We start from the raw sequence: 27,441 nt of genomic DNA, 5'->3' as shown, positions 1-27,441 counted from the left end.
GTGGTGTCCTTGGAAAGGGGAGAAAGTCCCCTTTCCAGGGACACCCCTTTTTGATCAATCCCTGGTGGTCCAGTGGGCCCCAGGGCCCCAAACCCCCTCCCACCTCCCCTTGATTTTTTTTTTTTTTGATTTTTTTATTTTCACCCCTGGGGCAGTGATTATCTGCCCCCAGGGGTATCTGGCGCTGTGGCCCCATGCCTTGGGGCCACTGGGGGAGGGAGGCCGCTTACCTAGTAAGCAGCCCCCCTCCCCCTGCGTCACAAATGGATCTGCGTTGATCCACTGGCATTGCTGCCTGCGGATCGCGCGCCCGCGCCCGATCCGCGGGCAACAATGCCTCATATGTGGTGTCCTTGGAAAGGGGAGAAAGTCCCCTTTCCAGGGACACCACTTTTGTTCCATCCCTGGTGGTCCAGTGGGCCCCACGGCCCCAAACCCCCTCCCACCTCCCTCCATCCCTCGAATTTTTTTTTTTTTTTTTCACCCCTGGGGGCAGTGATCATCTGCCCCCAGGGGTCCCTGGCGCTGTGGCCCCATGCTTTGGGGCCACAGGGGAAGGGGGCTGCTTACCTAGTAAGCAGCCCCCCTCCCCCCGCGTCACAAACGGATCTTCATTTGATCCGTGACGTTGCTGCCCGCGGATCGAGGCGCCCTGCGCCCGATCCGCGGGCAGCAATGCCACACAATTGGTATTGTTGGAAAGGGGAGAATCTCCCCTTTCCAACGATACCCGCCTCGATCTCCGGCTTGAAATACAGCCGGAGATCGAGGCTGACAAAGAAGGGAACTCACCTTCTTTATCCACCGCAGCAGCCGAAAATGGCTGCTGCGGTGGATTTACTTTCAGTTTCACGCCGACGTGCGTTACTCACGCCGACGTGAAACTGAAGGTAATCCAGCCCCCTGGCAGTGAGGGGGGACCTCCCCCTCACATAGCCCGGGGGTTGGATTACAGTTTTGAGTGATCCCTGCTTTGCAGGGGTCGCTCAAAACAAGGTGCCGAAAAGGACGAGCTATCTCGTCCTTGACACTGCTTGTGCACTGTCAAGGACGAGATACCTCGCCCTTGGCACTTAAAGGGTTAAATGTGTGTGATGAAAGATGCGAGTAAAGCTAAATTGCTGATTAATGTTTGAACTATGAGAAAGAAAGATACGATACCAGTGACAGAGGGGTCCGGCGCTGCGTGGGTGCTCAATCGAAGGTCTCTGAAAAGGTATCCAGCCAAGAGGTGTCAGAAACAAAAGTAAGAACACTGTGTGAAATGAATCAAAGTGGTCCTGTGATGGTTAGGCAAAACCCACCCCACATTCGAAAATCTTCGATTTTTGATATCAACAGGAAAACCTAGAAAGTGAAATTGCATAGTCTGAGCCTGAACGAGGGAGATCCATGGTCCGAGCCCAAACGAGGGAGAAAGTAAAAAGGGGTCCAAGCCTGAAGGAAAGAGACCCATGATGAATATTGAAAACGAGAACTTGTACTTGTGAAAGCCCTGCTAAGAAAGGACCTTTTGGTGCTTATTTTTTGTGACAGGTCCTCTGCAGTATGAGACTGTTATTGGGAAAGAGGCTTTGGCAAAAAGCCCTGATACCTTTGCTTTGAACTGTATCCTCTTGTCAAAGAAACCAGAGTGTGTGCGAATTTCGAACGTGCCGCCTTGCCCCATACTGAAAATGTGGTGAAGGGAAGCCACCTGCTCAACTATTCTGACAATTATTTCTTGAACACTTTTCTTTTTGCATACACCATTATCCCACAACATTTTGTATTTAGAATTAAGGATTGGTAATAGGTTTATTAGTATAGGCCCTTTTATTTGGACTGACTTGACTAGGACTGCGTTATTATTTGATGGTCGTAGCTTGCTACCATCTTTAGATTTAGGTTTTGCTATGCATTCAACCAACCCATTGAAGTTCAATAAACACTTGTGTCTGTTTTCACTGTTTGATACAATGCCTTCCTTACAGTAGGAATGGCCATGGGGACCAACATTTATGTGGCCAGTCAATGGGTTAGTACTTATCCACTAATTCACTTATCCACTAATCCTTCCCCGGTGTGAACCGAGTGCTCATCAAGAAACTTGCAGTGGGCCCAGCGCTTACTTTTGTCTAATGTGCGGTGGTGCAAGCGCTTTAGAGTAAAAGACGTTACTCGACGTGGGGTCCATCTTGTGGGAAAGCCGTTGCCAGGGATACAGGCTCGGCATCATCATAAACGAAGAGACGGTGAAACTGTTACACCCGCTTCCCTGTATCTGTGAAGGAAGCGAGTTTCCCAAAAGAAAAGAGAGGTAAAGGAAAGCAGAGGAAGCAAGGAGCAACACCAGTGACAAAGAAAGTAGCACAAAATAAATCTATATAATAATAAACCAAGGGTGTGCAAATCTGTTTTACACTAATAGAATAAAGCATTAAAAAAAGAAACAAAGTGGACAATAAAACAGCAGCACACCCTTCTCTGAGACCAGTGAAGGTCATTTCCACCTGTTTGGAAACTACTTTGTGAGGAACTATAACTTTTTTTATTTTTTTATCTTTGCTTTGCAAAAGTACTCATTAGTAAAGAGCAGTTTATCATGGTAAACATACTTGGTCCTGCATTCTTTTTACCACAAGGGTGTGGAGAGCCAGTTGTCAGATGGAAAGATTTTTTTTAAAATTCGTTCTGGCAGTTTATGGACCAAATTATTCCATGGAGAGGAGAGATACTCCTTTGTTCCACTGCCTGCATCACAGAGGTCAAGAGACTTTGAGCCCATTTAAGTGGAGTTCATTGAACACTATGAAATTAAAGAGATCAAAATACTTGCAAGGTATCGCTTTTCCACCAGGGAACAAAGAAAAGTAGAAACTGTTGAAGAATTTCTCACATCATTGAGAGGTTTGGCAGTCAAATGTCAGTTTAATCCATGTTGTAGGGAAGAACAACTGAGAGATCAAAAGATGATCAAATGCGCCTAAGATAAGGTACGCGAAGACCTTTGGAAAGAAAAGGACCCTGACCTGGACAGAGCAGTGGAGATAGCCAACAATGTGGATCATACGACAACATGTATACAGGAATTGGCCAAAGAAGGTAAAGCAGCTGCACCTGCAGACAATTTGAAGGAAGGACTCGAACAGACAGAAACCAGCATGGTGAGGAAGGAGAGGTCATCTAACAGAATTCCTGGAAAAGGAGAAAATACCTATGTCATGGATGGAGATAACGACTGGAGAAACAGAGGAAGGGACAAAGAAACCGAAGGGAAATTCTGAGGAAGATGATTCCAAAGCTACAGTTGAGATTCGGCTGTTGAAGCGAAGGCCCCATATTCTTTAAGGGCTGTTACAGATGTGGAAATAGTGACCATTCAGCAAGAGATAGTGTGCACAGTCACACATGTAGAATGTAGACAATGTGGTAATAAAGGAGACTTATCCAAGGCCTGCACATTTTGGGGTGGTAATGTAGGACTCATTGAGGAAGATGTTGATGATGTTGCAGATGTGAATGACAGGTTGGATGTAATACACGTGGTGGATGCCGTTTGTAAGATTAAAATGAAGAAACCCAGAACTCTAGTTGAGGTCAATGGAATTGCCATTGAGATGTTGGTTGATAGCGGTGCAAATGACACCTTGATGAGCAAACAGTTATGGGAGGAGAGTCTGGGAAACTGTGTATCGAAGGAAGCTAAGGTTAGGGCCAATGAATATGGTGAGAATCCTAAACAATAATTGGGAGGTTAGATGTCAAGCTGGCTTTCACAGGTAAATCAATCATCAGTAAGATTTATGTGACAAATGTAGGAGGAAATGTACTATCTTTGAGCTCCCAGGTTGCTCTGGGAATGAAATTAGACCCCGTTGGGAAAGAACAAGTGCATAATGGATGCAGTATGGTTGCGACAGAAATCAAGGAATGGGATAGGACATTATTTTAATGTGTGATGAGAGTGTAGTCCACCAACTAGAGCATAATAAAAACCATGTACTGAAAAAGTAGAGCAAACACAGCGTAAGAAGCAACGCTGTTTATTGTATCTGGCTGAGCACAAATAAAACAGAACAGTGGATAGGCTCTGATCGAAAGGCTGATATCTGACTGGAACACGAACAGTAGTTTTATACCAAGAAGTACAATGGTTGGAAAACCATTGAAACACTTGCAAGTTGGAGAATTCACTTTTTCTATGTTTTCCTGGGATTTCATTGGTTCGTACATACCACCTCCTGGAAGTTCACTTTTATTAGTGAAGCGTAATTGAAGCAAACAGTTTAAAAGTTTCCCATTACAATGCCTCTGCATTTGGTACCACATTTATTCACATCCCACCCCAGAATAATGTTTTATCACTGAGGCAATATTTGTGCTGACCACTGGAACTTTAATACACTGCCATTGGTCGGCACCATTGAGAGCGGAACGCGAGATACCCTGCAGCTGGTGGGAATGGGGACATTTACACGATACCTGTTGGATAATGACCTTTGCAAACTCTATAGTAGACAATTTGGAGGCTGGCCACCTTGTCAGGGCTCAAGAACTTACTGTCTTATTGGTCCTCCCAGGAACACCACTCCGTCCATTGTTCTCTTCCCACAGGCGCCTGCCGATGTGCATCTGCAGTCATGTGACCAGTACACTGGTACAGAGCCACCCTCCCTGTTGCCATGTAGGGCAGCTAGTTTAGTTCACCGCCCTGTAATTACATCACCCAGTTCTAGTTATGTTGGTTGTCTCGTAATGAGCAGCTTGAGTCCCACCCACTTTGCGGATCCCTGTATTACTGGTCACATGGTTCAGATCGAGGTTTCCCAGGTCTAGCCCGCCCGAGGGATTTCCCTCTATGTGCATTTATGATGGCGCTATTTTTGTCCTTCCCCTTCTTTAGCTAATCATAGGACAGTATCTTGGACTGTGTTTACACCCAATGCATCATTACCCCCTACCGTTCCCGGTAAAGCCCTTTGTACGGGGCAACTGCGGCTTAGAACACCTGTGTAGCTGCCCTCACAATACCCCTTCTTTACTCTCGCAGTTGGTAGGTGCGTCCACCCATTTGGTGCTACATTAGCATCTTTAACACAAGAGTGAAGTGGCCAAATGGGCTCCTGAGGTGTTCATGAGTGGTGTTGTATGTTTGAAAAATATTTTTCTCAGGATTAAACTAAAAAAATGTGCTGCTCAATTTGCTGCTAAACCTAGGCCAGTTCCCCTGGCATTAAACAATGATGTTGAGTTGGAAATGGAAAGAATGCTCAAAGAGGGAATAACTGAACAATCAGAAGCTTCAGAATGGGTGAGCCCGATTATGAAGAAGCACATTGGTTCTATGAGATTGTGCATAGATCTTAGGCAAGTCAACAAAAATGTTGTCACTGAAAGATTGTATGAAACGATTGAAGGTATATTCGTTGTTGGACCTCAAATCTCCATGTCACCAGATTAATATGCATCCTGCTTCTCATGATATACTTACTTTCATCAAGCCTATGGGTCTATTCAGGTGTGTCAGGATGCTGTTTGGGTTTATATCAGCCGCCAGTATTTTTCAATGTGTTATGCACAATGTACTGGGTGATATGAGTGTCTTAAAAATTCTATCAAGATGACATATTAGTATGGGGAAAGACAATGAAGAGCATAATACCAGATTAAAGCAAGTATTGAAAAATTTAGAAAGTGCCGGCTTAACCCCATCATTAGAAAAGTACAGGTTTGGTAAAATGCAAGTAGATATCTCGGCTATAGTATTTCAGGAGATGGGATTCACCCTAAGGTGAGCACAGTCAAGGCAATTATGGATATGTCATTGCTGGAAAATAAAGTGGAGGCATCTTCCTTCCTGGGGATGATTGAATACTATTCATAGTTTAAGAGCTTGGCCAGTAAGATAGTAAACATGAAAAAGCTCCCAAGAAAGGGGTGAGATTTGAGTGGACTGAAAAGTGTAAAAAGGAGTTTGTAAGAAATAAGAAGGATATTACTAAGTCACCGGTGTTACAGGGTTTCAAAGAAAAAGCTCACACGTTTGTGTACACTGTTGCATCAGAATTTGATTAGGGTGGGAGTGCTCATGGATGGATTTGGCCTTCATACTGTAGCATATGCCTCTAGAGCACTTAAGGAAGTAGAAAGAACTTATGTCATTCAGTTATAGAGCAAGAGGCACTTGCATGTTGTGGGCCATAACAACATTCAGGGCATCATTCCGAGTTTGGAGGCAGCCATGGCGCTATTAGCCGGGTCCGGGTCCGGTCTGGTTCAATGGGCACTTACCGGGACATTCTGACCTGTGCGGACCCGGTAAGTCCCCATTTAAGCAACCATGCCCCATTCCCATTTGAGCCCCCATAGGTCTCAATGGGAATGGGGAAGGCGCTAATTACGGGCCCGTGAATAGCAGGCCCGTAATTAGCACCCATAAAGGATGTGTGGTCAGACCATACGTTATTTGCGGCTCCTGCTAAGGGACCTCGGAATTGGGCGGTAAGGGTTTAACAGCACCGGTCTCCTTACCAGTGACCGTTATCCCTTACCGCCCAAGTCGGAATGAGGCCCTCAGTGTGTATTTGTATGGCAGGGATTCCCTAGTTGCGATCCTTTACAAGAACGATTTGGATGGAGTTTCTAGAAGGATTTCAAAGTGGATTACGAGGTTGCAATGATTAGAGTTTGCCGTAAAGCATGTGCATGGCAAGGAACATGTGGTGGCTGATGCGTTATCCAGGCAGCCAATTGTGGAAGATGATGAATTTAATATTCGGACAGATGAAGGCATCAAGGATATTTCTGTTGTGGAAGAGTCTCTAGAGGAGAAGGAATGATTAGAGGCTTGTCAGGATGATGGTTTGTAACAAGAAGTGAGGAGAATGATACAAGAGGGGTGGAATTCTAGTGTTGATGAAAGTAGGAGTGAGCAGCTCAAGGAGTTTAAGAAGGTCAAAAATGAGCTGAGTGTGGCTGATGGACTGTTATGAAGAGGTCAGAGTTTGTTGGTACCAATAGGTATGAGTGAAAATGTTGTATATTTAGGGCATAAGGCACACATGGGAGTTGGTAGAACCAAAGCTCTTATAAGGATGGATTTCTGGTGGCTGGGAATGAATAGATGTATTGAACTAAGGATCAAGGAGTGTGAACAGTGTAAAAACAGCGATACAGTGTGGGAGTCAAGAACCTCTCCCATGGTGGTACCTCAAGCACCCAGAGTCTCCTGGGATACCATTGCCATAAATTGGTTAGGTCTGTTGAACTTTTCAGGTGTACAAGATTCCTAAGTGGTTGTCGGTCTACTCACCAAATTGCCAAACGTGTGAGTAATCGAAGATATCACATCGAAGAATGTGATCAGGTTTCTGGAGAGTATCTTCTAGAGGAAAGGGTGGCTGGCAGTGATAATGGTCCCCAGTTTGTCTCTAAAGAGTTTCACGACTGGTTGGTGGAGAATGGCATTAAGCATAAGAGAATGGCACTGTACCACCGACAAAGTAATGGCTGTGTCGAGCAATTTAACAGAATGCTTATGGATGGGATTCGCATGTCGGTGCAGGTGGGCAGAGATTGGCAAACATAACTATTGTGGAGAGTGTTTCACTATAGTAGCACTCCCCACACTTAGAGTGGTATCACTCCCTTTGAGTTGATGCAAGGTCGCAAACCCAACACTTTGTTAGTTCTGGGTTGGATAGGATGCTCCAAAATGGTAGATATTGATGTTAAGGTAGTACATGAGAGGATGAAGATGAAAGGCGAGGAATCAAAGAAATGGTATGATAAAAAGCATGGATGCAAATCTGGGAACGTGAGGAGAGGTGATTAGGTCAAAATTAGCTTTCCCAGATGGACCAGAAAAACAGATCCCAAATTCTCAGGTAGCTAAACTGTATGGGGGGATCTTGGTAATGCAGTACAGTTGGAGGGAGGCGAAGAGTGGAATAAGGAGTTAGTAGTTAAGAGATCAACGACTCATTAGCTCCAAGTTCAAGGTCTTATTAATTTCAATGGTTTGAGATTATCACATATATTAACTTTGTTGTTATTAAATGTTCATTAATTTGCCTGCTCATCTCACCTTTTTTCTTCTTCTATTGTTGGTATGGAAGGAGGAGTGTTATGTGGTGTACAACGTTTGAGTTATTATACATATAGCATGATTAGATTAGAATTGTGGTCAGTTATGAGCTGATCAAAGAGGAGTGTGGCTGAATCCTATTTCTTGTGAACTCAAATAAAGTTGTGCACTTACCTGATTTGCTGTTCGGCTCCTTCCTTAATACAATACGTGTGGCTTATAAGCACCACCTAAGCACCACCTAATAGCCAAAACTAAAAATGTACAGAGGTAAAACCATGGTACAAGCAAAGCTCTGTGGTTGGGTGCCCCTCTGGTCATTGCGCCTCTGTTCCTTGGCTGTTCTGGTGTGTCACTCTCCTCTGGTCCTTGGCCCCTTTGGGAGCTGCTGCTCTGGTCCACCTCCTGACTGGTCCTTGACTCCCTGGTGAGTTACTGTCCAAAACAAATTCAAGCAAAGGTCTTCAATTTTCTGTGTGCTGTTTCTGTTTAAAGTGCACATTGAAAGCCCCCAATCGCCCCTCTTGCATGATGTGTGAATACAATCAAGATTTCCATTGATTTGAGAAAGATATGTTATTAGCACTTCAAAATTACTCCACCTCTCACCCTAACTGAAAATACATTGCAGCACAGCCTGTGTAATGAATAAACTCATGTTACAAAATGGAACATCATCATCTGGATGCACGTATATGCAGTATATTTCCCTAAACACCAAACTAACCCACCACAGATACACCAACACAACTCCTTACACTTCTTAAGCACACTCTGACAGACCCACAGACAAACACACAATAAGTATCTTAGTAGTGGGGAATGCACATTATCTATTGCACAAGACAGCTCACAAAATATCTCAAACATGCACTTGAGCCGCATCTTGGGCTCTGCACACATCAACGTTGTAACAAAGCAACCTTGCCTTGGTACCCCACTACGACATTAGACTCCTACCACACTGCTTGCAGATCCTGAAACTCCTATAAAAGTAGAAAAATTGCAGCAGGTGTGCTATAGAAAATGCAGTATAGCATACCAGGATGTAGCAAATAGTTTCAATCATTCTCCTGTGGGGTGGAACTCTGCATGACACAAGCAATTTCAGTGACTGGCAGCAACAGGAGAGAAAATGAATGTTGGCTCTGCCACAGTTAGTGTACCAAAGATTTTAGTGTAGAGGACTGACTGTCTGACGAGACTCATTTGCCTATCAAATCAAGTAATATATGGGGGAAGGCCATTGTTCCAAAAATGAAATTCTAGGTGACAATTTTGGGGTCCATTAACAGAGGAGCATGAGTGTACACTATTTTCTTCCTACTCATTAAATCTGTCTGATTACAAGGGTCTAGTTTTTTCAAATAGTGTGATTCAGTCTCCAATTTTAGCAGTTGAATCAGAGTGAGATTGAATAATTGACCAGGATCACACACATTGGCTAAACAGTGAAGCAGGGATGTTAACCGACTTTGCAAATCCGACCATGTACCTTCCACGTTTTAGCCGGCCCACGGCGTAGCCGGCCCACTCCATCCAAGGCCCTCGACTGCAAGGCCATTTCCTGTTTCTTGCCTGTTGCTTGCTGGAGCTGCCGTCTGCCAGTCCCCCTGGCCCACACAGGCAGGCAAGCTCCACAGTGAAAGTGCAACGCAACATCGCTCGAGGCTACATGGTAAGGGACATACTAGCATTCTTTTTGGCACCCTCTTGATCCCATAGCCTAACGCCATCCCGCGTGCTATCTCTACACCAGAAGGTCCGCAACGTTCAGTGCCCCTGGCGCAATGAGCGTATTAGTAGTGCACCCTGCGTACGTTCAGTTGCCCTACACACGGTCACAATTCATGTGCTCCTCCCAAAGGCACGACCACGTAGCTGTTAGCAGATGCTCTCACGTGACTCTCTATCTATGAACTTGGCTCCAACGCCCCACCTGCCCACCCCAGCGCCGCTCGCTGCACCTATCTGCATAGCTGTCTGAGTGACGTACTAATGACTTGAAAGCTAATCTAACAAATCTGATTGATTATAATATATTTATTATTACTGCCACGGAACGATATTGCTCTGTCCCTGCACCTTGATCCATCCGGCATGCCCAGTCTGTTTCACCTAACTCCCTATCTATCTGCCAACCTGTGAGCACTAGAACTGTTGCTTAATGCCAGTGACCTGTATACTGCACTTGTGCCATATGCCCGCTTTTGGACCAAGTTGGATTGTTACTGCCTATCTGCATACTGCATCTGTGTTGCCCTGCTCTGACTTGAATTGCATGCGATTGAACTGCATTTTACCCTGTTTCGAGCGGCCACATTATTGATTTGCGCCCTGCCCTGAATTGAATTGCTTGTGATTGTCTTGCATTTTGCCCTGCTCTGAACGGCCATGTTACTGAATTGCCATATCACTGAACTGCATTATCCCCTGGTCTGATCTGCCATTTCACTGTACTGCAGTATCCCTGTGCCCTAACTGCCACACCACTGATTTGCATCATCCCCTGCTTTATTACTGCACTGCAGTACCCCCGTGATCGGATCTGCCATGCGCTCTGAATTTAGCCATTATTGCACCTCTGAACTCCACTGACTTATAGTTGGACATTTAGACTGTCACCCTACCCTATCAGACCTGACTATCTCCTAGATAGCAGCCACACTGCTATTCCCGCTCTGCTCACATACCGCCAGCGCTGATTTGCAGAAAATGCTAACTGTATTACTTATCTTCTGTGCGATGGCCACGCTCGCATCCTCTGATATTCCCACTCAGGATACCGACTCACGAGTCTCCCCCTTTCAGCTAGGCACCAGTCCTCCTAATGATTCCTACATAGCAAGCCATTATTCTGACCCTTCCTGGCCAAGGTATCATCGCAGGTCAGGACTAACAACCCTTGCCTCCCGGCCTTGCCCTACCACCGAAAGAAACAACAAACTTTGCGCTAGACTCTCTAAACTATAGGAGCCGCCCCGAAGACTCCTCTCTGATTCCAAATACGAATCCAAAGGTTACCATACTAGAAAACCCATCGCCCTAAACCACCCGCATGCCCCACCTACCACCAAAGGCCCCACCATTCCCAGAACCAAGTCCAAACCAATCTCTTGTACAAACATCTCGGTAATAACTGATGAACACTCCTACAAAGGAGCTCTCCTTAATACAAGATCACTGGTCGCACATGCCCTTGATATAGCAGACCTAATCATTAAAGACAAATTAGATTTCATTGCTCTAACTGAAACCTGGCTACACAACGCAGCAGGCCCATCTCTAATGTTGGCCATCCCAGATGGCTATACCATATCCAGGCAGGACCGGGTGGGCAACCGTGGTGGCGGCATCGCCATCATTTCCAAAGAAAGTCTAGCTCTCAGACTAGCCCCGACTCAAACCTTGCAATCATGCGAATCCCTCACTTCCAAACTCCCTATAAATAACACCCAATCCCTCACCATCCACCTGGTCTATAGACCACCTGGTCCGCTCGGGACATTCGAGGAAGATTTGCATAGCCTAGTATCTAAAAATGCGAAAACTATCTCACAACTACTGCTATTAGGTGACTTCAACCTAGGGTTTAATGATCCAGCAGACATGCATGCCTCCACCATAGCCAATACTATCTCATCACTCGGACTCTCACAAAAAGTCAACCTACCCACTCACTTGAAGGGAAGAACCCTAGACTGGGTTGCTGATTCTAACTGCTCAGCGGTCATCTCCTCTACCACACCACTACCTTGGACCGACCGCTCCCTGGTCTCATTTAACCCACTGACCTCCAGACCACCCACCACAACTGTGTCACTGGCACCACCCTGCCTAACAAGAAACAGGAAAAATATAAAGTAGAAAGAATCATCCCAGCCATCCTTCCAACGCTAAACGCATTGCCAGACAATCTAGATCCCAACACATTAGTTCACGAATACAACAAAATTATGTTAAATACCATGGACAAAATTGCCCCACTCAAACTTCGCACCAGCAAGCCCAAAACCCATTTAAATAAATGGTACACACCTGAACTTAATGCCCTCCACCTAAAAAAGAGAAAATGTGAATCTGCTTGGAAATTATGCCCTTCCAGTGAAAACAAAGCCATACTAGATATGATTTCTCGTCAATACAAAGCTGAAATCTGTTTAGCTAAACGGAATTCCTACAACAACCGCATTGCCAATTCCAATTCAAGCATGAAGGAATTTGAGTCACCCATTGCCACACCCGACACCTGCACCAAGGACCAGACTTGGTGCACAGACATCCAACAGGCTTTAGCAAATAAAATAAACACCCTACAAAACAAAATTCGACTAAAAAAAGACTCCTTAAACCTCACCAACCCTCCCACACCTCTGCCCAATGCTTTATCAAGAACACATACCAATTCATTCTCCTTCTCTAAAACTACCACCCTGGAGGTCGAGAAAATCATACTTTCTTTCAAACCCTCAAACTGCAAAGGCGACATCTGCCCTGCACACATAATCAAGGACGCAGCCAGAGACCTATCGCCCTTCATTGCCAAACTTATAAACGCATCCTTCTCCTCAGGTAGCATCCCCTCTAACCTAAAACAATCCTGGGTGCTCCCCCTCCTTAAAAAGCAGACGCTTGATCCTCTCATCCCCACTAACTACCGCCCCATCACCATAGTACCTTTTCTACTGAAAATTTTGGACAAAGTGGCCTACGTCCAGATCCAAAAATACCTAGAACTACACAAATTATTAGGCTCCAGACAATCAGGTTTCCGCCCATTACACGGCACGGAAACAGCCCTCATTGACTTGAAGACCCAAATTGATGATCTGAGGGACAAGGGTAAGACAGCACTCCTCCTCCTACTTGACCTCTCCGCGGCATTCGACCTTGTCGACCACAAGGTCCTCTGCAGACACCTGGACTCAGCCGCTCATTTCTCCCCAGAAGCCATCAGATGGATTGAATCCTTTCTGAGCGAGAGAACAATGAGTCTTCTCCCCATCAGCAGCAGCAGACCCCTCTCCTATTACTTGCGGAGTCCCGCAGGGCTCATGCATCTCCCCCACATTATACAACATCTTCACCAAACCTCTGTTCGACGATCTGGATCATCTGGGTGTCACCTACACCAACTACGCAGATGACACTCAGATTCTCCTCCCACTTTCAGGGGATCACAGTAAGGACAGAGAGTTGGTAAATAGGGTGTATCTCATCATTCAGGCATGGATGGCATCTCATGGCCTTTGCCTGAATGATGACAAGACAGAGCTCATCATCCTGGGTATTCCCACTAATATCAATAAATGAGGCCTTGAATATGCCGAATTCAACATAGACGGCAACATTATCAAAGTAACCAGGGAGGTAAAAACCCTCGGCTTCTACCTGGATGCCACTATGTCATTCACTAAACAGGTCAACTCACTAGCATCTACCACTGCGTATACCTGCAAATTAATAAGAACAGACAGACCATTCCTATCCAATGATAGCTGTATGATCCTGGCAAGAGCACTCATACTCTCCAGGCTCGATTATTGTAATGCCCTATACAGCGGTGCTAACAAAGCCATTACCCATAGGCTATAAATCCTACAAAATATTGCCTTTAGAGCTGCCCTCAGCATTAATAAAAGAGAACACATCTCCACTACCAGACGCCAACACAAATGGCTCTCCACCGACAACATAATCAAACTAAAGTTGGCCTCCCTAACCCATAAAGCCCTCAACAATGCTGCCCCCAGTTATCTGATGGATAAAGTAAAGAGAAAGTCATCCATCAGACAAACAAGAACTATCAATTCCAACTGTCTGATAATTCCCAGATTCAAACTCTCCACCATTGGAGGCAACAGCTTCCCTGTGAAAGCTGCTACATTTTGGAATTCTCTGCCACACAACCTGAGAGCAGATCAACCCTACTTGCACTTTAGAAGGAATCTCATCAGTCATTTGAACTCCAACCACACGCGTATTTAATTGTACATTTTACAACTCTGCATAGATACTGACACTTTCTGCTTGAGGCCTTTGTTCTCGCCACAAACAGCCCCTGTACATATCTGTATATTTCACTCCTTTGTATAGATATTGATATTGTTATGTATGAAGATTTGTATATTCCTCATTCTTGTAATCCTTAATGGCATATGTCTATAATTTTATCTCAACTGTATATTTCTGTAACATTGCAAGCCTCGCATATTCTTTCTGCCTGCGCCCTGCTGCCCCTGGGTATGGTGCGCCATATAAATAAATAAACAAACAAACAAACAAACTTGGTACAAATATGTACGTTTTGGATTTCAAGGACTACAATAATACTGTCTTACAGTTTACCTACAAAACACACGAATTGCATAGTAAAGCCACATGACAACATATAAATCCTTATAGCAGCATGCTAAGCCCAAAGAATATAATTGTGCTTTTAATTTCCACATCCTGAATTGTATTGTGAGGAATTCAACCATCCGCAGGGTGGGTGTGCGCTCACCTGGCTTTTATGAAATTCTATATGAAATTGAATGATGGTAGATCAGCATCGGGAAAATGTGTGGGGCCAATCCACACACATGTTCCAATGCTCAGTGCATGACATACACATAGACCTGTGTACTTTGGGTGGACAAAGCCTACAGATGCTGTCCCTTGTAAGGGTGCGTATGGGAAAGACCACTCTGGAAACAGATTGTGTTGAACCCACTGAAATGTATTAACTTATGTGGCTAACAAACTGTCTTTCTGTAGGGAGGACAGTCGACCCTCTTTTCTCATAGGCAGTCTTTTGTTAATGAAAGGTTCGTACTTAGATATAGGAAGTCTTATTTGGCCGTTGCTTTATAATGCAAAGATCAGTGGACACATTCATTGGAAGGACCCCACTCTCGGAAACAATCCTCCCTTCCATTCAAAAGAGTCAGATGTGGGAATACCGAAGGTTCTCTCTCTCTCTTTTTCAAAACCCAGTGCTTTCCTGTTCAACGATCAATTCTTTTAATGACCCCAGCAGGCCTTTCTAGTCAGTTCATATTATTCCCTTGGTAAGCGCAGCACTTTGCAACTTCTCCTCCCCTCCTCAGCTGAGGGAAGCCTTCCCCTCCTCACCTCCTTGCTTCGTGCTTTGATTCGCTGGAAGCGGCGACAGGGATTCCACACTCCTCCTTGCTGTTTAGCTTCGCTTCCTAATCTCCGTGAAACCGACTGTCTCTGGCGACTCCACCCCTTCGTTAACTGTGGTCCGATGACAGTTGACAGGTGCCGGCCGGCTTGCCGTCTTCTTTACAAGGACTCCGGATCAGCCGTCAGACGGCCCGACTCCGCCTTTACACTGGTGGGGCCGGAGTGAGGGAGCGATCAGCGCTCAGCTGTTTGTACGCGCGGCTCGCAGCATACACGGCTGACCTCGGTGTTTGAAGATGGGCTCGACAAAGCCGCTCCGGTTCAGCGAACTTCCCATAACATATAAACAGGCTCAACAGGAGCGCTCTAACTTCTTCGCTTCAGGCTAACCGCTCATAAAATTATAAACGCGCTCAAAAGGTGGCTGGGGCTCCGTGTAGACCAAACGGAAGAAAGGTAAATTGGAACAAGCCGCTGGGCGTAGCAAAGGCAGTCTTTTCCTTGTCCTCCGGGAACAACGGGATCTGCCAATAGCCTTTGGTTAGATCAATTGTTGACAGGTACCTTGCCTCACCAAGTCTCTCCAGTAGATCATCGATTCTTGGCATGGGATATGCATCAAATTTGGATACCTCATTCAATTTCAGAAAATCCATGCAAAAACGAATGCTCCCATCTGGCTTTGGTACCATCACCAGAGGAGAACACCATTCACTATGTGAGGGCTCCACCACTCCCAACCTAAGCGTCTCTTGTACCTCCTTCTCTACAGCTCGCAACCTGGCTTCTGGTATTCTATAGGGTCATATTCATATTTTTACCCCTGGATCCGTCCGAATATGATGGCAAGTCAAGTTCGTTCTCCCCGGCACCGAAGAGAACAAATCTGTATACAGATCCACCAACTTGGACAACTCCTCTTTTTGAACAGGATCCAGCTGCGGGTTAATATTCAAAGCCTCTTTTCCTACTGCTGCCTAAGAAGTTGGGAGGTACTCCATCAATCCTTCTTCCAGATTAATGATAGCGACCATCACATCGGGCTCCACCCACTTCTTTAGCAAATTAACATGATATGTTTGGAGCGGGATCTTACTATTAGGTTGGCGTACTTTATAAGTCACTGGCCCCAACACCTTCTCGACAGTGTATGGACCCTTCCAAGGGCCAACATTTTGTTTTCAGAGGTGGGTAGAAGCACAAGGACTTGATCCCCAACTTGAAAACTTTGCAATCGTGACTTTTGGTTGTAGTAATGTTCTTGCTTGCCCACAGCTTGTTGCAGGTTCTCACGTGCCACCGATTGAAGCTTCTCCCCTCTTGCTTTTAGCTCTGACGTGTATTCCGTTAAAGAGATCTCAGGGTGGGCCTGCTCTTCCCAACCCTCCTTCAGGATATCTAATAGGGTCCTCACTGGTCTTCCGAACAACAATTCAAATGGAGCATACCCCGTCGAGGACTGAGGTGTATTCCTTAATGTCATTAAAATCCAGGGCAGCACGCTATCCCAATTCCGTTCCGCTGGGTGTACAGTCTTCCTCAACATCTGTTTTATCGTCTGGTTGTATTTCTCGACCAGGCCATCCGTTTGAGGATGGTAAACGGCCGTTCTGAGCTGCTGGATGTGTAAGGTTTCGCATACTTGTTTTAATACCGCTGACATGAAGTTACTGCCTCTATCTGTAACTATCTCCTTCGGAATGCCCACTCTCGATATAAACGGGACAAGGACATCACATATTTGTTGCGCAGATGTTGAGCGTAAGGGAAAAGCTTCGGGATACCTGGTCGCGTAGTCGACCACTACCAGCAGATATCTGTGTCCTCTACTCGTGGGATCCAACGGACCAACGATATCCATTCCTATCCGTTGGAAGGGTTCTAGAATTAGAGGCATAGACTGGAGCGGAGCCTTGGTTATATTTGGTCAATTCTTTTTTTGGCACTCAGAACACTGCTGACAGAAGCGTGCTATTTGTCCATATACCCCAGGCCAGTAAAACCTGGCCGAGATCTTCTGCGTGGTCTTCTCCACTCCTAGATGTCCCTCCCCTACTTGCAGATGTGCGACTTCAAGAACAGTTTGATATTACTTGCTGGGTACCAACAATTGACGGAGGGTTACCTGGTTAGGGCCAACCGTCACCCTATAAAATAAACCATTCTCCTTACGAAAATGGGGAGTTTTTCCACTTGCATCCTGTCCTGCTGAGTCTCTTGCATGCTTCAGGAGAAGGTCGAGTTCTTGGGCCATACGGAAACTATCTCCTTGTTCATCTAATCTCCAGTCTATAGCCACGGGACACATGTTCTTCGCGACCCATTCCTGTTTTTCCCTCCGTCTCTGGTTTTTGCTCTTCCCTGTCTTATTAGTTGGCGCTACAATTTCTTGGTCGTGAAAAGGAGCTTCCTTTAACCATTGATTCTTGACTTTTCGAATAAGTCGTGGGAGGTCAGGCACATCAGAGCCAATTAACAAGGGTTCTGGCAGCACGGGCATTATCGCTGCTCTCAGTCATTTTTTCCCCTGCAAGCTTAACCTGGACAGTCTGGACTGGATACTCTTTAACATCCCCATGCACACATCTTATGGAGATACTTTCTTTCAACCTCTCAACTTCACCTACCAGCTCGGGGTCCACCGCCGTCTGCAGGCTCCCTGAATCCAGCATTGCCCTGGTAGGACGCCCTTCAACCTCGGCCTCACATACATAAGGATACGTGACCTTCCGGCTCCGGGTGGCCTCATATTGGTTGACATCTTTGGCCGTCTCCATAACTCCTACCTCCATTGGCTCCGCTTTAACTCTTCTTGGACATAGCTTTGCCAAGTGACCCCATTCGCCACACTCGATGCACTGTGGTCCCTTTGGTGCTGAGACTCGGGGGTCTGATCAACTGTGATGGTCCTGTGCTTTCACTACTAGACCGGATTCTCCCTCCTTCCCAGTCGGGTCTTTTTAACATCGAGTTTGGCCAACGAGAGATGGATGCGATTCGGAGGTTCATCCCCGTATGAGTTCCCCCGGGTTTAGGAGTGGAGGAAGAGGGGTAACTCATAAGCTTCGCCTGACCGGCCATCTGATACGCAGAGGCGATATTGACTGCCTCAATCAAAGTGGGCCTATGGTGTTTCCTCACCCATCTTTGCATTGGCAATGGTAAAGCCTCCGTAAACTGTTCCAATATGACTTTCTCAGCCACTTCATGGGTTGTTGAGGTGCTTGTCTGCATCCACTTTCCCCCCAGCTCTTTTATCCGATAAAAAAGCTGGCGGGGGGTCTTGTCTGCCATGAGTTTACCCTCTCGAAATTTTAACCTGTACGCTTCTCCGTCATGACCCAGTCTCTCGAGGACCACCCGCTTCATGTCGACGTAGGCTGTATCTCCTGCTGGGTTTGCCGACTGGTATGCGCTCTGCATCTCTCTGGTCGTCAGTGATGCGATGTAGTGGCACCACCTCTTGGCAGGCCACTGGACGTTCCTGGCTACCCTTTCAAAATTGACAAAGAAGTGTGCAGGGTCCTCACCACTGGAACATTTTTGAAGGACTGATGTTGGCACAGGAGTGTGGATCCTCATGTTGGTGGCTTCCAACAACTGACCCTGCTGCACTTGCAACGCCTGTTGGAATGCTTGTCTGTCCGCTTGGGCCTGCTGACTTTGGAGTTGTAGGGCCTGCTGCACCAATTGTTGGCCCTCACTCAGGGTCTTTATCAGTTCTTCCATCGTGTTCCGGTCTATCCCACCGCTGCCACCAAACTTGTAGGGGTGCGTATGGGAAAGACCACTCTGGAAACAGATTGTGCTGAACCCACTGAAATGTATTAACTTATGCGGCTAACAAACTGTGTCTCTCTGTAGGGAGGACAGTCGACCCTCTTTTCTCATAGGCAGTCTTGTGTTAATGAAAGGTTCGTACTTAGATACAGGAAGTGTTATTTGGCCGTTGCTTTACAATGCAAAGATCAGGGACCCATTCATTGGAAGGACCCCACTCTCAGAAACAATTCTCCCTTCCATTCAAAAGGGTCAGATGTGGGAATACCGAAGGTTCTCTCTCTCTCTCTCTTTTTCAAAACCCAGTGCTTTCCTGTTCAACGATCAGTTCTTTTAATGACCCCAGCAGGCCTTTCTAGTCAGTTCATATTATTCCCTTGGTAAGCGCAGCACTTTACAACTTCTCCTCCCCTCCTCAGCTGAGGGAAGCCTTCCCCTCCTCACCTCCTTGCTTTGTGCTTTGATTAGCTGGAAGCGGCGACAGTGATTCCACACTCCTTCTTGCTGTTTAGCTTCGCTTCCTAATCTCCGTGAAACCGACTGTCTCTGGTGACTCCGCCCCTTCATTAACTGTGGTCCGATGACAGTTGACAGGTGCCGGCCGGCTTGCCGTCTTCTTTACAAGGACTCCGGATCAGCTGTCAGACGGCCCGACTCCGCCTTTACACTGGTGGGGCCGGAGTGAGGGAGCGATCAGCGCTCAGCTGTATGTACGCGCGGCTCGCAGCATACACGGCTGACCTCGGCGTTTGAAGATGGGCTCCGACAAAGCCGCTCCGGTTCAGCGAACTTCCCATAACATATAAACGGGCTCAACAGGAGCGCTCTAACTTCTTCGCTTCAGGCTAACTGCTCATAAAATTATAAACGCGCTCAACAGGAGCGCTTTAGCTTCTGGTATTAGTCTTTTTTTCTCTAATACGCCCACTCATAGGTGCCAGCTTCTTCCAGGGAATCTCCTTCTCCCTCATTTCGCTCCGTCATCTGCCGGCCAAGAAAAACCAATAATCACAACCTCAAAAGAAAACCAGTATTATTCAAGAAAAGCACCTCCTAGGCAATCCTTCCTCTCTCATAGGACCACAGACATGTCTTTCCCCAGGGAGACCCTCCCATAGTGACATCATGACCTGCGTGACATCACAATCCTCTCAGTCCTTTCCGCCTTCCTGGCTGACTGCACCAATACTTAATTGGCTCTGATCTGTAGCTTCTCTCCCTGATTTGTCACAGTCCCCCTGTCATATTTAGTTGGGATATGACAGTCAGGATTACACCTTGTCTGTCAGAAGGGGAAGGGTAAAACCTTCCTCCTGCCATGACCAGCGTAATTAACTATCAAAGGCTCCATGGATCTGCCATATCCTTTTGTGTAAACATTGCAGAATGGTGGCAACAATTAACCTAATTAGCCTACTAATAGAGTATACTTCAAAACAGGCACACATGGGGCCTAGTTGCAGAGGTGAACAAAGGAGACAGGAAACCCCAACAACCTTTGATATGCACTGTGTCAACCTGAAGCTAGCTCCCGCCCTTAGCATCAATGGACAGTGAAATGTCATGTCTGGGAATGCGTGGATTAAAGTAGTCATCCCCGTTTGGAAACCCCATTCAGAAGGTAGGAGTATGTGATTTGACAGGGACAGAAAGTCTGCTACCGTGCAAGTTCAAGGGAGACCTACCGCTTTAATCAGGAACCACAGAGAGCTCATTTAACTAGAGAGACCCTTTGATCCACAACAGACAGGAATATGGGTGGGACTTAGTATTACATATTTTCACCCCTTTACCTTTCTGTTGCAAACAGGGGTCAAGTCCTCAAAATTAAAGTGGGGGTACTCATTAACATACGCAATGGGATGTGACGTCGACAGAAATTAGTAGAGCAAGGTGAAATATGCACATTTCATTAAATTGGCTTTGCATAACCACCCAAATTGCACAGGACGAATGGCATTTGCCTTTCATAAAATCAACACACACACAAAACCAAGAGAGGATATTTTCTTCTGGCAGTGTTTTTGAAAACATTAAAAGGTTTGCATGTTTTAAACTTCAAGAACCAATACAAATGTTTTCCCTGGAACTTGAAATACCGAAATGGAACATTACACTTTTAGTTGTTTGTTATTTTACATCAGGTTATGTAGTGCAATGGTGAAGTGTCCGGCCTGCAAACCTGTCGACTGTGGTTCGATCGCCTCATTTTAGTTGGGGGCACTGACTCCACCCTCTGAAAAAAGTGGGTGGACTCTGTCCACCCACGCGTACTCTCGACTTGGTTGCAAAGCACTCTAGTTATGTACTCACGCATACAGGAGATTGTTGGTGGGGACCCAGGAGTGGTTCATTAAGGTAGGCTTGGCCTACACCAATCAATGTGGCCCATTTGGCTTTAAAAAAGGGCTGAGCCCCTCGTTTGGGCAGATCATCTGAAGACTTCAAGGAGTAACAAGAAGAAGTCATTTGGTCCCTGGCTGAAGGTACAGTCTGCCTTACAATTTCTGTCAGTGAAGGAAGGCCAGAATTTCCAAAGAGGGAAGCAAGATCCCTCCCCTAAACATCTCCTAGAGAACAGAGGGAGATACTAAATCCAGAGGACCCTCCAGCAGCTCAATAACCGGTACACGGCCAGCACACAGCAAGCGCTGCTAGGCTCTGCAAGAAAGCTTCCTAGGTGGGAAGTATCAGAGAGTCTCTGAACCAAACCAAGGACAAGGTCATTGCCTGCAACACTCTCCTCAGCTTTGGCCCTTCCACCTTAAAGGATGACACAAGCCCAGTGAGGAAGCTAGGAGGAGTGCATCGACATACATCAACCAGTGTCCACTTTAAAAGGACATTTTCGAGCCGGTCAAACCCTTCGAGCTGCAACCGACTGCACCGCTGTTATCACGCTGCAGTTGCTAACGTCGTCCGAAACAACTCGACCAGTGTTTCAGACCCACCAACCAACACTGAGACACCGATTCCTGATGCAGAGCCACCGTGTAGGCCAGCCTGCAGCTGTCCGCCCAGCCTTGCTCGCCGAACTGCCTGCCGCCTGAAACCCGCAGCTGTCTCCCATCTTGAACTCTTGTTGCAGAAGCTGCAAAGTGCCCTGAAACCAACTCTACACTGTTGAGCACCAAGTACTTCTACAAGCACAAGGTACATTGTGGTTCTTTCCCCCTGGTCCTTCTCTGAAGGCACCTAGTGACATTTTACGACCCATTGCTCCCTTTTTGCTGAAACCAAGTAGCCTTGAACTATTGTGATTAATTACTTTACCGACTACCCTCCTGTCAGTATCCAGAGGGCATCCCTTCTCCTTCTTGAAACTGTCTGTCCCCTGCATTCCTTTACATGCTGGGTTGTATTTTGTAGTGAGCTAGAATTGTCTATTGTGATAATAATAAAGTAGATATCTTTATACAACCTTGATTGGACAGTCCCTTTTATCATTGGGTAATTGTATTTTTTCGCTGTGTTGCAACTGACCAATGAACCACGACCTTGCGGAGATAAGCCTACTGTTCCATCCACGTTACCAAAATTGGACAAGGAGGTTTATAATTTGCTTGTGTTTCCAATCTGTTCGGATCCCTTCTGGTGTGGGGCTGATTAATGGTTTAGAAACCGATATTCATCCGTGGACCACTGATTCCCTGGAAGTCGATTTGTCACAGGTATCCTATAAGTCCCAGAATGCAAGAGAATGCAAACCTGAAAAATCTATTTAACTCCATTGGACTTTCTGTGATTTAAGACACGCAATAAGTGTTATGAACTCTGTTAGATATGCAAGTTCCTTGTCACAAACCTCCAGCTCGTTGTTATTCGTTATGTTGAGAACATTTGATTAGTGACATAAAGCAACTTAATTTTTTTGCATGTCAGGCTAGTAGAAATCCTGGATATAAACACATCTTTAAAAGGGTGCTTGGTGTTGGCCACTTTAGTTTTCATAGGTTTGCAAGGTACCCAGTGTTTTGTGAAGTGTTTCAGTTGGAAATGTTCCACTAGGCATATGAAAGGCTCTTCTGCTTAGAAAAGAAATGTGTGATGTTGTTAAGGCGCTAGCAGATGGAAGATGTGTGTTTGGCCATGACTTGTGGAATTTAGCAGTGCTTGAATGTCCGGGCTGAGCCGATTCTATATTTGCATCAGGCAAAAGAAAAAGCACCCAGGACGCTTTTCTTGAGCCTTTGAACTAAAGGTACGCTCTGAAAAAGCAAACGAGCTAGGGGTACTGCGTACCCATTATCTATAGCACACTACCATCTCTGGTAGCTCCTACCGACTGAGTGATGCCCAATACCCAATACCCAGTACCTGGTTTTAGCTCCTGTTCATCAAATACTCATTTCGATCACTGTAAGAAAATTATTGACAGATATGGTAGGCTGCCATGTATTATGAGGACATTGTTCACAAGATTTTATTGACATTGCATGCGTCCAGCTTTTATACAGACATTGCTGGCTGCCGTCCACGGACAAATGTATATTGTACGTACATGCAGATGACATTAATATCTCTGCAGACTGTAAGTAACTCTAAACTGCATTGCCTTCCCTCTCAACTGTGAGACTGTGCAGATGCAGTTCAGCTGTTTAGAAGCTGAGAGTCGAGAGCGATTGTTTCCGTGGAGGGTGCGTGGACGCAGCGACCTCTTGGCTTCATTCCCAAAATTCCTGAAGCAACACAGTGAGGCAGTATTTCCTCGTTGGTAACGCGTTTCGCTCTTCCGCTGTTTCCTGGAGAGCGGGGCTGCCCTACACAGCAGGCCTGGCCCTGAAGCCAAGCTCGGAGCGTAATGTTCCCGCCTCATCAGGCGACACTGGCCCCATCATGCGTTGAATGCATTCTAATGAAGAGAGGAAACGGGCCCCCAGTTTTACCCGCTGTATTCCCATGGGGAGTTGACGCGGACGTCCCATTCACCAGAAGCGTTTCAATGGCCTTGGCACATGATATGATATACGATATGGCATTTATAACGGGACTAAACACAAGTGTTTCAAGGCGCGAGAAGTACTTGTGCTAAGCACTTACTGATGAAATCTGTGACGCAACGTGCACAACTTAGATTCAGGTCTGGCCACGCCCGTTTTCTGGCGTAGGTAACGTAAGTGCATTTGATGTGTGTGATAACGCAGTTGAACTATCCAAATTACTGCAAACCCGCATTACCTCTTACACAAAAGTTACTTTTGTTATTTAATATCTTTTTGTGACTTACGATGTGAACAGTTCACGACAACATTAGTTAAGTTATCAGATGTAGAGGTATTTTTTATTATAAATTCGGTTTATACCAACATCACACATATCTAAAAGATAAAAACAATAGTATATCATTAATTTTACCCTAGCAATCACTCCATACCAATTTGATTGCACATTCAACAGATGTAAACTATATTTTCCCAACCAAGCGCAAGGTTTCCTTAAATAACCTTTGTTAGCACCTGGGAGACCCAATCAGATTGCCTGTAATTCAGGCAGTTACCATGGGCCTTGTCACACACCAATCCATCTATGTGGCACAACACACTCGCGGTGCTCACCTTTGTAGGCTGTTAACCTTTCCTCCGCACCCGGCTCTGGCTTCCTCCGTTACCTTCTGCCCTGCCAAGGCCTGGTCTGGGTTGGATTGGATTCCCTGTGGAGACTGCATATGGCGTGTGCAGCTCATCGGTTACACGACACCAGATCTGTGTGATGAAATGACTACTGATCTGCAGGAGTACAGGAATGAGTAGTGGCATGAAGCGCTGACTCCGCCCCACACCACAACTAAACCAACAGTAATCTCACTTGCAAAGGTGAATCAGTCACTGCTCGACAGCCCTCCGCTCTTTAAAGTAAAAATACACACAACTAATAAATGGCCCATTCCACTAAGGGAAAAGACAGAGAAAGCAGACTTTAAAATGAAGGTGCACCCTGGAGAAAGCAGACTTTAAAATGAAGGTGCACCCTGGGAGAAAGCAGACTTTAAAATGAAGGGACACCCTGGGTTGGTAGACAGAGATGCCCAGACAAAGATTACAACATCAACATGTCAAACTTAATGAATATGTTTTTCAAAAGAAAAAGGTAGGGGTGGGGGCTTAAATGTCCTAGGGTCCTTGAAGGCATTCCAGGGGTTCAGTGCCACTTGAAATACATTCACACACATACATTGTCTATCCAGGCTCAACAGTTTTGAGACAGACTTTTTAGCATGGAAACAAAGGAAAAGTGCTTTTGGCACCCGGCCAGCATTGAGTCGGGGATTGGCAGTGATGGGTTCCAAAAAATGCTGTGATGTTAAGCAACAGCTTGTTGGTCTAAGGTGCTGGAAAATGGCTGGTGATGTCAGGTCAGTGTCTCTGAAAGTCTCAGCAGCACCAGGTACAGAGAAGTGGAGACTCTGGTAGCGAGCACCATTGGCTGGCTCAACACAGCATTGTGATATTGCAGTATTGTATTGGATTGTAACGATATTTATAAAGCGCAGCAAAGACCTGTTGGCATCTAGGCGCTAATGGAACCAGATAACGGAGGAAGTTGCCCACCTCTAAAACAGCAATGTTTTGAGTTTTTTGCGAAAGCTTGATAATATGTTTTTGCCCTTAATATGGAATGGAAGAGCGTTCAACAATGACGGGGCAAACACAGAAAAAGATCTGCTGCCTGCCCGGGCATGCTGAAAGCGGGGTACAGAAAGCAAAAGTTGGTTGGAAGAACACAGCAATCTCTTTGGTTGGTAAAGAGAAACCTCAGATTGAAGAAATTTGGCTCCCGTAGAGTGAATGGCACGATGAACTGTGCATAAAATCTTGAAGTTCACCCAGGCTTTAACAGGCAGCCAATGTAGGTGTTGGAGAAGGTCATGAGAGTGGGACAGTCTAGGAGCATTAAGAGCAAGCCTAACGACTGCGTTTTGCAGAATCTGGAGCCGCTGGAGGAGCCATTCTGGTTGGCCAAGAGAGATGCCATTACAGTAGTCTATTACCCCCATAATGGAAGCAGTCACTATCCTGACCCTAGCCTCATCAGGAAGAAAGGGAGGAACCTTTTTTAGAGTCTTCAGTTTAACAAACCCAGTTTGGCAAACTGCAGAGATTTGTGCTTCTCTGGAGGCAGAAGCCATGACCTTAATGCCAAGACTCTTGACTACAGCAGAAGGATTCAGGGAAGGCCCCAGACATGCTGCCCGTTAATCGGAGGTCCAGCAACGGTTAACAGAGTCCTGACCAATCACCAGAACCTCCGTCTTATCCCCATTTAGCTTCAACCAATTTTCAGTCCCCACATCCCCACTGCTGAGAGGCAGTCTCTCAGAAGCTGGGTGGACTTTCTTAAGGGGCGTTAAGACGGAAGATAATCTGGGTGTCATCAGCGTATATAAAAAAAGTGTCAACATATATAGATTAAAGAGTAGTGGAGAAAATGCCGACCCCTGTGGGACTCCGCAGTCAAGCACCATAGGAGAAGAAGTAAAGGGGGGAAGAGACACCACCTAAGTACGGTCAGATAGAAAAGATGAAAACCACTTCAGGGGGGCTCCCGAAAAACCTGCATCTGAGAGACACTGCAAGAGTCTCTGGTAGTCAATGGTGTCGAAGGCCGCATAGAGATCGTATAGAATGAGAGCATTCTTCTCTCTGCGGTCTTGTAACCCTGCGATATCATCATGAAGGGCAATCATTATTGACTCTTTCCCCTTTCCTGGGTGAAAGCCAGCCTGGAGATGATAGAGAATAGTATTAGCCTCAAAATAGTCTGAGAGCTGGGGAGTAATAATAGATTCCAGCAATTTCGCCATTGCTGGAAGTAAGGAAATTGGGCGAAAATGTTCCGCTGCTGCTGGATTGAGATGTTTTTCTTTTAGCAGCGGTGAGACCACTGCATGTTTAAAAGCTTTTGGAATGAATCCCATGGAAATTGAGTGTTCAAGTGCTTCTGTAAGGAGGGGGACTAAGTTCCCAGATATATCCTGGAGAATGTGGAGAGGAATAGGAACAATAGGTGAAGCAGATTTCAATTTAGATAGTGCTTCAGTAACCAGAGTTTCGGTTACTGTCACAAAATTAAAAATATTAGGACAGGGTTTCACCGAGCAATCAAGAGAGTGCAGGGTATTAAGAGAGGAGGCTCTTTCCAAGCGGATCTTGGCTCGAATGGTACGTTTCTTGGAAAAAATAAGCGATAAGATCACAATCTTGAGTGCGGATGGTCGTAGATGGGGGTTGATCAGGGGAAGACAGCTCTTTAGCCACCAGAAAAAGCTCCTTAGAGGAACATGGCGCATTTAGGATACGATTAGCGTAGTGCTGGGCTTTGGATGTTTTTATAGAGCATTGATAGTAATTCCGTGCCTGTATGTAAGCCAATTTGGTGGTGGGCTCAGGTGAAAGATGCCATTTTTCGTTCGGAGTGGTGACACATTTGTTTCAGTGCCTCGGCTACGAAGAATACCCAGTGGC

General features: G+C 45.9%; 1 protein-coding gene across 1 annotated transcript in view; it reads left to right on the top strand.

Moving 5' to 3' along the window:
• LOC138580641 (adenosine deaminase-like) overlaps window positions 1–27,441 on the top strand; it is a 540,146-nt gene that overhangs the window by 203,490 nt on the left and 309,215 nt on the right. The gene's annotated exons all lie outside the window — the stretch shown is intronic.

Source organism: Ambystoma mexicanum, chromosome 3p (assembly GCF_040938575.1).
Source record: "Ambystoma mexicanum isolate Mex_15411 chromosome 3p, UKY_AmexF1_1, whole genome shotgun sequence".
NCBI lineage: Eukaryota > Metazoa > Chordata > Amphibia > Caudata > Ambystomatidae > Ambystoma > Ambystoma mexicanum.
The sequence above is the reverse complement of the archived record's forward strand: the minus strand, read 5'-3'. Positions and strand labels throughout refer to the sequence as shown.